The sequence below is a fragment of the Quercus lobata genome, chromosome 3 (genome assembly GCF_001633185.2).
Source record: "Quercus lobata isolate SW786 chromosome 3, ValleyOak3.0 Primary Assembly, whole genome shotgun sequence".
Lineage (NCBI taxonomy): Eukaryota > Viridiplantae > Streptophyta > Magnoliopsida > Fagales > Fagaceae > Quercus > Quercus lobata.
In genome coordinates this window covers 57,684,084-57,698,257 of record NC_044906.1, presented here as the reverse complement: position 1 = coordinate 57,698,257, position 14,174 = coordinate 57,684,084, and the positions used below count along the sequence as shown (strand labels likewise).

The 14,174-nt window shown below is 32.2% G+C and overlaps 1 long non-coding RNA gene across 2 annotated transcripts; it reads right to left on the bottom strand.

Annotated features, from left to right (window-relative positions):
- Nucleotides 1-5,143: 5,143 nt before the first annotated feature.
- On the bottom strand, nucleotides 5,144-10,448 carry LOC115982248. 2 transcript variants are annotated; one of them, XR_004089573.1, is made up of 4 exons: nucleotides 10,235-10,448; nucleotides 7,240-7,334; nucleotides 6,430-6,458; nucleotides 5,144-5,406 (listed from the first exon to the last, which is right to left on the bottom strand). It is a non-coding gene; the product is annotated as an uncharacterized LOC115982248 (long non-coding RNA). The 2 variants fall into 2 exon arrangements; XR_004089574.1 differs by having other exon boundaries at nucleotides 7,240-7,324.
- Nucleotides 10,449-14,174: the final 3,726 nt, after the last annotated feature.

Below are 14,174 nucleotides of genomic sequence, written 5' to 3'. Positions count from 1 at the left end.
GTTGGCTAGAAATATGAGGTATTATAATTGCAAATCGTTAATAAAATCCTTGTTTCATATAAAACTCCATCACTGAGTAAAAGTTCATAGTCAAAATTTAACTTTTCATTGCAAGTATATTATTTTTCAATTGAAATATGCCAACAAAATGAGTGGATTAAATTTTTGGTCATCAACATTTAAATAAATATTAACTATTATCATTTTAATATATTTTTTTTAAATTATCGATATAGTGGCAAAATTCAAACCACTCATTATAGATGAATAAATTTTTAGAAATTTCATGGAAAAATTATACAAAGAATTTCAGAGAATCCTAATCTGATTCTATACATGAGTTCTAGCTTCAAAATGTTAAAAGGACATGACAAGCATGAATAAAATGGTTATCATTTCTCCATCTAATAATTTCAAACTAAAGTGTCACAATCCCATTAATTTGAAGCTATTGTTTCAGTCAGTGCAACTCCATTTGGAAAAGCAACTTCCTTTATTCTTCCTCTTCTCATATTCCTATCTACCATCTAATTGGATGTAATTACTGCAGATCTTATCTCCTTTTTTAAAATTAATTAATTAATTTTCACCTTATAAATTTTATTTGCTAGTCTTCTAGATTATTCTAGATATATTCATTATGTACCCCATTAAAGCATTGGAGATGATATTCCTCATAATTACACGGTGTGTGTTAGATGAGAGATTATACACACTTCAAGCATATCCATGCTTGAAGAGCTTTAGACACCCACAATAATGGAGGAAGTTTCCACCACTTTAATCCCATATATATGTTACATCATCAATCATGTTTTCTTGAGTCTAACATGAAAGTAAAACATACTAATCATACTATATTTCATATATTACTTTCAAGAAAATTTCTTTTCTATTTGAATTGTTTCATCAAAACGAATCATATCTTAATATCAACTAGGATTTGGTAATACGCAATTATGCTGATGTGTGTTAGATGAGAGATTGTACACACTTAGGGATCATATTCCCTATAATTATGTGATGTGTGTTAGACAAGAGATTATACACGATATATCCATGCTTGAAGAGTTTTAGACACCCACATTAATGGGAGAAGCTTGTACCACTTTAATCCCATATACGTAACATCATCAATGATATTTTCTTGAGTCTAACATGAAAGTAAAACATACTAATCATATTATGTTTCATGGGTAATTCTACAGTACCCAAAAAAAAAGGGGGTACGATACCCACTAGTAGGTAACCTACTATATCAGGTTATCTTTTTCTCACACTTGATGGTTTCATTCTCATACTGTACAGTTCCAACATCACATGTGACAGTTCTTTTCTCACATTTGGTGGTTTCCTTACTTTTTTTCTCACATTTAATGGTTCCATCCTCACATTGTGCAGTTCTAACATCACATGTGACAGTTTTTTTCTCACATTTGGTGGTTCTCTTACTTTTTTTCTCACATTTGACGGTTCCATCATCACATTGTGCAGTTCCAATATTACATGCGATAGTTCTTTTGTCACATTGGGTGGTTCCCTTACTTTTTTTCTCACATTTAATGGTTCCATCCTCACATTGTGCAGTTCCAACATCACATGTGACAGTTCTTTTCTCACGTTTGGTAGTTCCCTTACTTTCTTTCTCACATTTGACGGTTTCATCTTCACATTGTGCAATTTCAAAATCACATGCGATAGTTCTTTTGTTATAATGAATGGTTCCCTTACTTTTTTCTCACACTTGACGGTTTCATCCTCATATTGTGCAGTCCAAACATCATATGTGACAGTTCTTTTCTCACATTTGGTGGTTCCCTTACATTTTTCTCACATTTGATGATTTCATCCTCACATTATGCAATTCCAATATCACATGCAACAGTTCTTTTGTCACATTGAGTGGTTCCCTTACTTTTTTTCTCACATTTGACGGTTCCATCCTCACATTATGCAATTTCAACATCACATGCGACAGTTCTTTTCTCACATTGAGTGGTTCTCTTACATTTTTCTCACATTTGACAGTTCTATCCTCACATTGTACAGTTCCAACATCACATGTGACAGTTCTTTTCTTACATTTAGTGGTTCTCTTACCTTTTTCTCACATTTAACGGTTCTATCCTCACATTGTACAGTTCCAACATTACATGTGACAGTTTTTTTTTCTCACATTTGGTAGTTCCCTAATTTTTTTTCTCACATTTGACGGTTCTATTATCACATTGTGCAGTTCCAATATCACATTGTGCAATTCCAATATCACATTTGACAGTTCTTTTGTCACATTTGGTGGTTCCCCTACTTTTTTCTCACATTTGACAGTTTTATTGTCATATTAAGCAGTACTAGCATCACATGTGATAGTTCTTTTCTCACGTTCGGTGGTTCCCTTACTTTTTCTCACATTGACAATTTCATCCTCACATTGTGCAATTTCAACATCACATTTGACAGTTCTTTTCTCACATTGGGTGGTTCCCTTATCTTTTTTCTCACATTTGACGTTTTCTATTATCACATTTAACAGTTTTTTTTTTTTGTGACATATAGTGGTTCATTTATTTTTTTTTTCTCACATTTAATGGTTCTATTATCATATTAAGCAGTACCAACATCGCATCTGCTTTATTTTTGTCACATGTGATAATTCTTTTGTCACATTGGGTGGTTCCCTTACTTTTTTCTCACATTTGACGGTTTCATCCTCACATTTTGCAATTCCAATATCACACGTGATAGTTCTTTTCTCACATTTGGTGGTTCTCTTACTTTTTTATCACATTTGACAATTCTATTCTCACATTGTGCAGTTTTAACATCAAATGTGACAGTTCTTTTCTCACATTTGGTGGTTCTCTTACTTTTTTTCCTCACATTTGACGGTTTTATTCTCATATTGTGCAGTTCCAACATTACATTTGACAGTTCTTTTGTCACATTCGGTGGTTCCCTTATTTGTTTCTCACATTTGACAGTTCTATTGTCACATTGTGCAATTTCAACGTCGTATTTGACAGTTATTTTGTTACATTCAGTGGTTCATTTATTTTTTTTTCAAATTCGATGGTTCCATTATCACATTGTGCAATTCCAATATCAAATTTGACAGTTCTTCTGTAACATATAGTGGTTCGTTTATTTTTTCTCAAATTTGATGGTTCTATTGTCACAGTAAGCAGTACCAATATCACATCTAACCATAATTTTACATTTTGGCCCATCACTAAAGTCACTTTTTTACTTACTAATAACCGCTCATCACAATAGTAATTTTTTAAAAGTTATTAAAAAATTTAGATCTAAAATCTTAAAAAAAAAAAAAAAAAAAAAGCATCCCAAGAAATTAGCCTAACCACAATAATTAATTTTGTCACATTTGGTAGTTTCTTTATTTTTTTTCTCACATTTGATGGTACCATCCTCACATTGTGCAAGACCTATTATACGGAATTGTACTTTGTCACATTCGGTGATTCCTTTTTTTTTTTTTCCCCTCATGTTTGATTGTTTCATTGTCACATTAGGCAGTGTCAACATCACATTTCTCACATTCGGTATTACTTGAATTTTTTCCTCACATTTGACAATTCCATTATTACATTGGGCATTACCAACATCAAATGTGAATGTACTTTTGTCACATTCGACAGTTCCCTTATTTTTTCACATTTGATAGTTCCATTGTCACATTGGACAGTCCTAACATCACATTTGACCATATTTTTGCCACATTCGGTTGTACTCATATTTTTTTCTCACATTTGATAAGACTATCCTCAAATTGTGCAATATTAACATTACATGTGACTGTACTTTTGTCACATTCAGTAGTTCCCTTATTTTTTTTTTCTCACATTCGATGGTTTCATTGTCACATTGGACAGTACCAATATCACACATGACCGTACTTTTATTACAATTAATGGTTCTTTTCTTCTTACTCATATTTGACAATTCTGTCGTCACATTAAGCCGTACCAATATTACATAAAGGCGTAGCCAACCCAACCCAATGCCATCAAATTATCTACTAATTGACAAATATATATAACAAAAATACCCCTAAAATTTCCGAAATACCCTTAAATATAATAAAATTACCAAAACACATCCGAACACTTAAAAATTACCAAATAACCCCGAAACTCTAAAAAATTATTAGGATATCATTAAAACCTAAAAAATGATCGAAATGGCCCTAAAACCTAAAAAATGACTGAAATACTCTCTAAACCTAAAAAATTAATCGAAATACTCTTAGATACTTAAAAAATGACCTAAATGACCATTAAACCTAACAAAATGACTATAATGCCCCTGAAACCTAGAAACTTAACAAAATACCTTTGAAACCTAAAAAATGACCTAAGGACTCTTGAAATCTAAAAATGACCAAAATACCTCCTAAAACCTCTATTTGCAAGACTAAAATGACAATAAAAATTTTATACAACCACTCTATATGCTTGATTTGAAACCCGTTGATTTTAAAATTAATGGATTTAAAAAGCCTTGATTTGAAATCTATTGATTTTTAAATTCCTTGTTTGGGTCTTTTTATACAATGAAGGATTTGAAATTCCATTATTTGGATTTGGATTTGAATTTGAATTTAAAAATCAATAAAATACTTTTTCCAATTATTATTTTTTTTAAACCCTCTATAGTTTAATTTTAGTAACATTTTTTAATAAATACATGAGCTAATAAAAAAGCCATTGATAATCCAATTGACAATATGATTACTAAAAATCTGTCATCATAGCCAACTAAATTTTTTTTTTTTTGGCAAACTATTGGCAATTAAAATGTTTTATATCAACATAAATAGGGAACCCAAATGCATGAGTTTTTTCTCAACATTTAAAATCTCAAACTAAAAAATTGTTTCAAAGTTCTTAACAACTAAAAAGTTCTATTTCAACAGAGACAATAAATATCCAAAATATATGTTTTTTATAGAAAATTCAAAACAAAGAAGTCATTGATAGACCAATTGACAAGATAATGATTAAATATCTTCCATCATAGCCAACTAAAAAAATTTATCGCCAACGCTTGCCAACTAAAATATTTTAGAGAGAGAGAGAGTACCCAAAATACATGGGTTTTTTTTTAACAACATTCAAAATCCCAAGCTAAAAAATTGTTTTGAAGTGGATATTTTCTACTTTTTTTTCTTTGGCAAGGTTCAATTGCATAACTTATTGATACCAAATGTTGACGTGTTGTTGTGCAATAGGAGAATTCATCACTTTTCTCCTTCCTCAATCATAACTTCAACTGCATCATCCATATATTTTGCACCAACTCTAGGAGCTCTATTCCTCCCACACAAGATCTCAATGTCCTCCAATTGTCAATAACTTTGTTTTTATATGCACATGCTTTCGTATTTTTCTAAGGAGAAAAAAGAAAAAAGCAATGAGTTAACTTAAATAAAATAAATTGGACAATAAAACAAAGGAAAGGGGAAAAAAAAGTAGGACATTATGTGATGATTGTATTAGTGATAAACTTATGTAGAAATGAAAGGCATTATGTATCTACAAAATTTTCTCAAAACAATTTTTAAACATGGACAAAACTCGTTATAGCTTGAAAACTGCAATACCAGGAAGTAGTTAGCACACAGCCATATAGTTGAGTTAGCCCTGGAAAGTCATTCAATAAAACAAACATCACATATGACCCCTTCCCGGCCATTTATTTTAAAATATTTTGAAATTTTAAATTTCATATTTTGCACAATTGATACATAAACTGATGTAATTTTTTTTTTTTTTTTTGCATTGATTGGGCAAATTTTGGGTGTTATAATATTTTTGCTCTCTTGATCTGAATGCTATATGAAACCCTTTTCCTCAAGTTCATATACGAAAGGATAAATAATTCATATATTAGTTCTATTTGTATATGTCATAGATGGTCCAAAGAAAACATACCACCTACTTGCACTTGGAGCTAAATATAGTGTTTTTTACCTCATAATAACGATAACGTGAAATGATATACAACCCAATTTCATGCACTACAAACAGGTCTCTTGTTGTAAAGTATCTAAAGGAAGCTGAAAAACTTCAAAGAAATCCATTATAAGTATCTTGACTTCTACTTACTTTGCTGCTTGCTCATCATAAGAAGGAAAAAATTCATTTACAAAGAAATCCACTACAATGTGTTTCTTCATATCTATATTTGAATACCATCATGGCAATAATTGAAAAAGAGACAATCAAATGCATCTTGCAATTGGTCTACATGTTTGGATTATTCATTCCTAAGTTCTCAACATGGCAATTCTAACTTGTAGGAATTTCTTATTGCATGTCCCTTTTGCAGCACAAGTCGTAACTAAAGTATCTGCATTTACATGGTATAACTATCAACACTTAGAAAAATGAGATGTTCATAAGAGCACACCTCATTGCATAGAGAATTCTGGTAGTTTTCTGCACATCAAAGGGGAATTTATCAAATAAAGCATATAATAAAGACATTATGACTAAAGTGAAAAACACAAAAGGAACACAAGAGTTAAAAATAAATCAATATCCTTAAAATTTATAACAAAATATTGATAAGTTTTTGATAAGGTCCAACTCAAAGATTCATGCCTTTTGACAGCAAGTTTTTTTCCAACTAATTTGTTAATTTATTTTTTTGATAAGTAATTTTATTGAAAAGTTCAACTAATTTATTATGTAGTTTCCTTTATAGGTAAGTTCTACACGCCTCTAAAGAGCGCCAAGTCAGGCACATTCGTGCTACACCATATTTCCAAAGGTCACAGGTTTAGCGTATTGTAACTAAAAGGCTACTATAATGGTTTATAAAAAAAAAAATTGTGATCCACAGTGGCTTAACAATAGGTTCTTGCTCACCAAATTAGTGACTTACCATTATCCTTCCTCAAGATCAAATATTTACAATATTTTAGTAGTTGCAAGTCAAAACTATAACAGCCTAAATCTAAGAGTTAGCCATGGAGTACCACTGTACCAGGGCCATTAAGTTCAAAGCAATTTTTAACAATTTGCATAATGAAAGTACCATTGAGAACTCCAGGAAATGAAGAAAGGCATCAACTTTTGGAGGTACAATGATATTAATCGTGTCAACCAGGTTTAAGACAAAAATTTCATGTATCAAGCATTTTCATGTTAATAAATAATAATAAAAGAAAAGTAACAACAACAAATGAAGACGTAATTTGATGTATCTTATTTATACCTTTAAACTTGTGAACCAGATCAATACCATCAACAACCCGAATTCATGAATCTGCAGGATGTGATGAGAACTTCTGATGAACTACCTGGAGCAAACTGTTTAGATAAACTGATTAGCAGCTGAAAAGTATCAACCAAACTTGTCTCTCAAAGTAGGCATACAAACCATCTTTGCAAGTGAAAATCAGCTGAACAAGGAGAGAGTAAAATAGAAAGAAATCGGCAAGTTAATTGTAGTTTGTTAGGTTCTAAGGATTAGGAACTAATGTATTAGAACTCTAATTTGTATTGTTGGCAAATCATGATCAAAATAGGTTTTAGTCTTGTTTAAATTTGCTCAAAGTGTATGCGTTTTATGTAAAGTTGGAATCGAGTTACTGCAGAATTTATTGTGCAATTCTGTCTGGCTCAATCGGTCGAGAATTAGACTCGATCGATCGAAACTCGGGCAAAATGTTTTTCTGCAGAATTTTTCAACTCAGCCCAAGTCCGCTTGTCATGTAGGGTTTTATGTTTTGTCTTAAGTATAAAAGAGAAAACCCTAACCACATTTTGGTTGCTCCTTATGCTGTGTCTGTGAATCTTTTGTGAGATTAAGAGGTGGTTGCCTTCACACATATTTAGGGTTTCCAAGATTCAAGATTATGTCAAGAACTTGGTGATCGATTCAGTTGCTGCATTAAGAACTTAAAGATATACAAGCGGGAGTGCTTGTACTTGCTGGAGAATCTAAGAAAGAAGGAGTCCATGGTCTCGGAGATTGCACGTGGTCGTGTTAGTAAGTTTCTACTGGTGGGTAGCAATAGGATGTTAGTGATCTAAGTTGCTATTGTAAAACTTCGATTCTTTCATAATGGATTCAGGTTTACCTTGAGGATAGTTAGGTTAAATCCTCCCCAGGTTTTTACCGGTGTGGTTTCCTGGGTCATCATATCTTTGTGTTCTTTATATTCTGCATTTTACATTGATATGATTATATGATTGTGTTAACCTAGATCTGAAATTTGGACTAAGTAATCACTTGGTTAATTCACTAGGTTAATCCAATTGTGTTTTTAAGGAGTCTAAAAACAAACATAGTTGAATTTATAATAATCTCATAAAAAGTACAAGATGGTAGAGCCACCAGAATACCTGGAAACCAGATTTTCTTGTGATGAGATTTCTTCTTCTTGTTCTGTAGATTTTTTTTTATACAAGATAGAATTTTACTCTAGCCTAATCTAAGTGTATATGTGTGTGAAGTTCCCTTTTAGAGACTTGAACCCCGGCCCTTGCCCCCCACACCTCACAAGCACTTATACTTGTGGAGTGACCATCGCACCAAGGGTGTGCGGTGGTTTTTGAAGGGTGCACTAGTTGGTTCACACAAGGGGAGTTGTCATTTATACAATACATCTAGTACTAGTTTTTCTTGTTCTGTAGATTGATTTGGCTTTTTTGTTGCAACTTATTCTCTGAAATTATGAATAGATAAAGAAGTTATTAACAGTTGGTGCACTAAAAACTTGACTAAACCAACCATGCACACACAGAGAGCTTTCTAAACTAGTACTAGATGTATTGTATAAACGGCAACTCCCCTTGTGTGAACCAACTAGTGCACCCTTCAAAAACCAACAAATTTCTTAAGCCAATTGAGGAATTTTATTTTATATAACTTGAACTTTAGTCTTTGATATCAACAGTATCCATGATACAAATTTAGTGTAGAAGTCACCTGACTATATTGGCAAATAGAGCAACTATTGCTTCCATTTAATGAGAGGAAAATCTCATGGATATAAACCTCAAGAGTTCTTTTGCATTCTGCATAATTGTCCTCATATTCTGAAGTCCTAGATGAAAATTACAGTGCAAACATTATTGTACCCATTAATATAATATTTATTGCAAAAATGCAAACTATTTAAGTTCTCTGCTTTTATGAATTAAAGCATCATTTTTTCTTCTTTTTTTTTTGCTGAATTACTACGTCTTTTAGGAGTTAGGATAGCCTGTTTCTATTTTTTATGGAAGAAAGATGTTGTAAGTCTCTAGAATTATTGCTATTTTCACACCAAGGTTCCATAAGTTCTTATTTTGACTATTTATTATCATTTTCAAAGGTTTACACATGGAAACTATGATGATGATGATGATGATGATGATAGTCATCATAATAGTTTCCACGTGTAGACCTTTGGACCAATAAAGTCAATTTCTCTAAAAACACTAAAAACACAAGTAAATCATTAACATAGAATACTAGACATGATTTTCTTTCTTTTTCAAAAGAATTAAGACATTATCCTCAGGCTCAAATGCAAAGCTCAGTCAAGCATGGCAAAGGATAGCTATTGCCATGACAAAAAGCCAACTAAATCCAAACACATCAAAAACATTACAATGGCCTATTAAATAACTAAGGAAAGGAAACATTATGCATAGAGGAAAAAAATATTAAATAAATAAACAAAAGCCCTTTTTGGCATTTTTACAAACATGTATATGCATAAGCACTCTTATAAAAAAAATTTAAAAAAAAAAAAAAAAACCCAAAATTTAAATGCAAAAAATTCCTCCATTGTGAATCCTATTTACTAACTCAATCACAATTCAACATTATCTTCTCACATCATAAAATCCAAGAAAATTGAAAGAAGAAAGAGAGGAAAAGAACCTTATTGCATGTACATGTCAAATATCAATTACATGGCATAAATTTCTATTATTAATTGAATTGAAAAAACCAAAGAAATTTTTTCCCCAAATAGATACATGACCTACAAAGAATTAAAGAACTCATATTTTGCCAATCTAGAGGCAGAGATCTAGACTAAGAAATACCAACTTGAGAATTGTTAGAGTCGGAAATTTCTTCTGCTGGATATGGATTTGTTTTTTGGAAGAACGATTTTTTTGCCATGAAAATCACTGCTTGATCTCAAGTCCTATGATTTCTCCTCACTCAGCAAGGCAAGAAACGACAGGATTGTATTGTAGAGATGAATTACCTGCAACAACCTATCTCTATCTTCAAGCTGCTTTTGATTTGCAGATCGGAAACCTTTGTAAAATTTTGTAGTTTTTTCTATCATACCTAGAATGATAGAAAAACAGGAATACAATGTGACCATGAATATAAGGGAGTGGAGTGAACTCAAGAGCAAAATCTGAGAAAGGAAGAAGAAAGAATCGGAGAACCAAAGGAACAAGAAGAGAACACAAAAGAAGAGAAAAAGCTGAGATAGGAACCATTTGAAATTTTTTTAGTTTATATACACTAACCTACTTTACCAGTAACAGGTTTCCATTAAAATTAAATGAATGGCCAGGATTGAAACAATGATAAATTAATGGTTTGGATTGGAAAGGAACTGTACCCCCAAAACAAATAGGGGTACCGTAGAATGACCCCAAATGTTTCATATGTTACTTTCAAGAAAATCTATCTGAATTGTTTCATCAAAACGAATCACATCTTAAAATCAACTAGAATTTGGTAATACGCAATTATGCTGACATGGCTTAAGATTCCACAAGTTTATCCCTAAAATAATGCAAATTGTTAAAACGTTTATCACACCTAACTCAAACTCCCAAGCATAAACTAAATAGTCCAAGTCAGGAAATCAAATTTGTCTTCTGAGAACCGAAAAAAAAAATGTCAAACTTCGATTCTCATGCATCTATCTTCAAAAACCAGTGAAGCGACAATTTGGACTATTTTAAACCAGAAGTTCGGCAAGATATTTGTTCGGCTTGTTCACCTAAAAAAAAAAGAAGAAAGAAAGAAAGATTCGGAGTTGTTTCCATGTATGAGAATGGTTCTTCCTTATATTTGGTCCATCAATAGAACATTAATTTATGCCATTCTGGTCATCTAGATTATAGAAATTATCCCCAACTAGTTTAAGAAATTTCAATTGGCAACAAAGTTACAGCTTACAAGTACTTTATAGATTCCTTATGCCTTGATGATATGACCCAAACATGGATGGAAGAAAACGTAGTGCTGTTTCCTTTTTCTTTCTAGGCTCGTGGGTCCAAAAATTCGGCCAAAAAATAGAGTATTATATTCAATCACATCCTTGGGGAATAAAACCATTACTCTATAAATTACTGTCTCGAAAATACAACTACCACATCAAAAAAAACAGTTGAATAGCGACACAAAATGTTCGGAAGTACTCATCATCATCTTCATTCCAAGCACCATCACCATCACCATCATCATCATGGTTGGAATAGGAGTACCTCAGATGATAACCAAGTTTATCAAAACACAATTTCTGAAGTTATGACTGAAAGCCTCAATATTGATCGTCCTCAATACCCAAATGTCCAACAACATGTGACATACAATAATGATTATGAGGAGGAACGTGTTACAGAGGGCCCAAGGAGGGCGCGACTTGCAAAGTACGAGTATGCTCCCCAATATGCCAAACCTAGTGGTAATCATGTTCATGAAGCTGTCGACCAAGAAGCTGAAGAATTTATCAAACTTGAGCACAAAAAGTTTGAAAGGAGCAAGATGCTGTCCATGAAGTCTCGCTGAGTGATAATATTTATAAGGTTTATACAGCATTAATTTGTGTACATGCAATTTGCTGCAAATTATCTATAGCTTAAATAATGCATCAAATTGCCTTTTATTTTTATTTTTTTGACATTATTATGTCTCATACGTAATGGTGAAATACTTCCTAAAAAAGTGATTTGTGTTTTGTGTTTTTTTACTTTTTTTTGGTCCTCTCCTTTTTTCATGACAGATATTTTCATCAAATTACTGGTTGAAGATTTTGAACAAACACATCATATGTGGCATGAATAACAAATATATAATCATAAAGAGCGTTGTAACACAATTAGTACTTTTTAGTATTTCCAATAAAGATATTTAGAGGTTCAAATCCTCATCCCCAATTATCAAATAATTAAAACCAAAATATATATAAATAAAAAATTTCTTACTAAACCTTTATTTCTTTTCTTATTTTTTTTAATAAAAAAAAAAATAGGTGAATTACATTTCTGTAATTTAACTCTATGACTAAAGTTCGTCTTGTTTGATTTGTGAATCACCGAAAAGCTTGACTTGTTTAATTTGTGAAATTTCCTTTTAAAAGGAAGAATTTGATAAAAATTAGTTAGGATTTGGATTGACCTATTCCATGTGACAAAACATGTGTCAATAAGGGATTTTGTAAGAGTTTTTATGTTTGGTAAAAGTATATCAAAGTGTTGCTTGAAGATATCAAAGAATTGAATGTTTGGTAGAGCAAAATCAAGATTCTCTTGAACGATCATTAAAGTCAAATAAAAAGTTCACAAGATGCTTGACATTCGCTTGAGTGAGATGATAGAATCAGTCGTCTCCATTCTTCTAGAAGTTATATTCAAACCAAAGTTTAACCTATCGATATATGCCCTTTGATGCACATTTTCATAACAAGAAGGTTGCCATACAAGAATATCTAGAGTGACTTTCTCCAAGAAACTATTTTTATTTGGAATAATAATAATAATAATAATAATAATAATAATAATAATAATTGTGGGGATAAATAGGCCGAGTTGGAATATTGGGTTGTGGGCCTTGTCCGAGGATGTAGGATAACTCGAGGAGGGTTGAACAGTAAGATAAGCTTGTATAGCAAAGGGACGAGGACAAGGACAAGTAATGATGAACAAAGGTTGTCTCCCGAGGATCCAAATTTCCTTGGGAAACGTTTTGGGGGGATCAAAGCCCGGTTGCCTAGAAGATACCATGCAAGGGAGCACCATACTTCAAAGGATAAGTCTTAGATAAAAGAATCAATAGTGAACCAAGAAATATCTGAGAGGAAAGTTGCTACCACCACATTAAATATTCTGCACCTAACCATCTGACCGCATTTATGTGGAAATAATGCCTAAACAGTGACGTTGAGCCTTACAGCTATATGCAAAGGTTCCAGGAGGGCTCTGATGGGACAAGCATCCAGAAGATCACTTACACAATCAACAGATGGAAGGCTGGGATTGAAAGGGAGTAAAACTATATAAAGAAAGGACCCATGCAAGAACTGGGGCATGTAATCACGGAGAAAGAAAGAAAAACAGGAGAAAGAGGGAGAGAGAGAATATCATGTACTTAAAGAAGCTTGAGTGAATATAAGAACAATTGATCCTCAAATTTGACCGAGCATTATTCCATTTTAAACTGTATTTTCTTATCTTTTTGGCGTAAGTCCAATCCCTTGTGGCCCATACATGATTTGCTAAGTGTTACCCGTAAAATCCACTCTCTAACAAAATATATTGCTTTGGGCTCGTTGGGCCATCACCCATTGCTAAGGGGCTAAGGGTCAAAAGCAAGTCCTTACAATAATAATAATAATAATAGTAGTAGTAATAGTTGATTTAGAATATGATGACATTCTTTTTCATGTTATATATTAAAATATTATTATATGTAATTAAAAAGATTACTAATGTGATAAATACAATTATTTTTTATATTAATTATTTAATTATAATAAAGTTTTGATGTCATTTTTCTAAGATTTATATGTATGAGAAACAATTGATTTGAAATATGGTATTCTAGGTCATATTTAGTTACTTTTGCAACAGTTGAAACAAAGTCCAACAAAAAGAAGAAAATTTTAATTACACACTGTGGGGGCCAGTTAATCAATAAATTATTAAAATCGTGTAAATTGGGCCTGTGGCCCATCCGAGGACGTAAAACCGTCCGAGGAGGCCCAAATCAAGTTGTAAGGGTAACCAAACGAAAGGAATAGTAGATATCACGTAAGGTGAATTCAGTATTTGTTCGAGAACAAAATCCTTCTTGGCAATATGAGTCTGAGGATGACCTAGACGCCACCTTCTTATAAACATACTTCGGAGCTATGTTACCACTAAAAGTGGGATATGGGGCCATGGGTAAGAAAGAAAAGGGAA